At 36.4% G+C, this 2,277-nt stretch overlaps 1 pseudogene; it reads right to left on the minus strand.

Annotated features, from left to right (window-relative positions):
* Positions 1-2,135: 2,135 nt before the first annotated feature.
* LOC143634256 (NAD(P)H-quinone oxidoreductase subunit 2 A, chloroplastic-like) overlaps positions 2,136-2,277 on the minus strand; it is a 5,575-nt pseudogene continuing 5,433 nt past the window's right edge.

The following is a 2,277-nucleotide window of genomic DNA, read 5'->3' on the forward strand; positions in this document are numbered from 1 at the left end:
TTTCACAATCATAATCACTAAGAATTTTCATCCATCATCTTTGCCTCACATTCAATTCTTTTTGCCCAAAAATATATTTTAAGCTTTTATGATTTGTGAATACAGTGAACTTACTGCCATACATATAATGTCTCCATATCTTTAAGGCAAAAAAATATTGTTCCCACTTGTAAGTCATGTGTTGTGTAATTCTCTTCATGCTTTTTCAGTTTTCTAGATGCGTAAGCAATTACTTTTTCTCGTTACATTAATACACATCCTAATCTGATTTGGATGCATCACAATCAATTGCGAAGTCCTCAGTTCCTTGTGGTAATGCAAGTATCCGGGCATTTGTTAAACTTTTGCTTCAAAATTACAAACGCTTCTTCTAGCTTGAGTCCCCATTCAAACTTCATATTTTTACATGTTAACTTTGTTAACGGGACTTCTATTCGTGAAAAACTTGAATGAAGCGTCTATAATATCCTACTAATCCTAAGAAACTTCGAAATTCTGTAGGAGTTTTAGGAATATTCCATTTAGTGATAGCTTCTATTTTGGTAGTATCCACATGAATACCTTCATGGTTAATCAGGTGGCCTAGAAATTGTACTTCTTGTAACAAAAACTCACACTTTGTGAATTTAGCATAAAGCTTATCTTTTTCAATAGTGTTAAGATTATATGAAGATGTTTGACATGAGCATCACTACTTTTGGAAAAAATAAATATACCGTCTATAAAACGATAATAAATTTATTCAAATACGGTTTATATATCTGATTCATCATATCTATAAATGCAGCTGGTGCATTGGTTAGACCAAACATCATAACTGTAAACTCGTCATGACGATATCTCGTTCTGAAGGCAGTCTTAGGAATGCGTTCTTCTTGTAATTTTAGTGATCGTATCAAGAGCGTAGATCAATTCAGAAAAATATAGAGCTCCTTGAAGTTGATCGAATACATCATCAATTCTCGGTAGTGGATACCGATTCTTAATTGTGACTGTAGGTCTTATAAACAGATCAAACAACTAGTTCTTGAATCAGTCTCTAATTAGGTGCATTGGTTAGACCAAACATCATAACTGTTAACTCTTTGTGAAAATATCTCGTTCTGAAGGCAATCTTAGGAATGCGTTCTTCTTGTAATTTTAGTGATGATATCATGAGCGTAGATCAATTCAGAAAAATATAGAGCTCCTTGAAGTTGATCGAATACATCATCAATTCTCGGTAGTGGATACCATTCTTAATTGTGACTGTAGGTCTTATAAACAGATCAAACAACTAATTCTTGAATCAGTCTCTAATTACAAGATAGCGGAAATCACTTGTAGCCAACTGAGATCTTGGGTCTTGTTGTGTTTTGTTATTACCAGAAGAGGAAAGACAGAGAGAGAGAGAGAGAGTAGGGAGAGTTGGTGAGAGGATAAAGTTTTTGTTTATGCAAAAGGTTGTGTGTGCATAAGTATGCTTCACCTTATATAGGTGAGTGCATACCATGCACCATTCATTATATTCGGCCTAATGGGCTCTAAGTACATGGCCTCAGGCCTAAACATTATTACCACAAACAAAGGCTAGATTAATGCGACGTGAAAACAATGGAAATAATACAAAAGACTATTAAACAAAACTAGGCTCTACAATCTCCCTTTAGTCTTTTGTTGTTATTTCCTTAGCTTCCGTTTTCAGACCGTTTCGTTGTCGAAGGCAGGGTCATAGTCGAATAGTTGATTGTCAACAAGATAGCGAACAAACTTGTCAAACTTTTCAACTATCTTATCGGTGTTGTCCCTTCGCACTTCTTCAACTGTGGACAAGGGGTACTTGTATAGTTTCAGCAGATCCTTCTTTCTTAGACCATCTAACTCGTGCTCGTCAAAGAACTTGAGCCAGTGCATGGTCTCATAGTGTATCTCCACCTCTCTCTTGTTGTTGTCAAACTCCCAAGAAACAAAGTCAAAAAGTATATTGGTAGTGAATTGTTCACCATGGTATATCGGTTCTCCATGATCCTTAGGCATTCTGTATCTCCATGCCTTTCTTTTCTTGCCCGTATCAGGATCAATCTTAGAAGGATAAAGATACGACCTACCCTTGTTGAGTTTGTAGTTGGGGTAGCCGTTCTGTCATTCTTTGCTCATCAACCGCTTGATGGAAGAGGGAGAACCAATGATGTTCCCTGTTGGGTGTGGCAGATGAATGGGAGTTGAGGAATATCTTCCACTTGAACAACCGGTTCCATTTGAATATCAAGTGTCATACTTTCAGCGGGGTGAATTATT

This window comes from Bidens hawaiensis, unplaced genomic scaffold, assembly GCF_021521415.1.
Source record: "Bidens hawaiensis isolate Kalapana, Puna unplaced genomic scaffold, B.hawaiensis_p1.1 tig00007038_1, whole genome shotgun sequence".
Taxonomy (NCBI): domain Eukaryota; kingdom Viridiplantae; phylum Streptophyta; class Magnoliopsida; order Asterales; family Asteraceae; genus Bidens; species Bidens hawaiensis.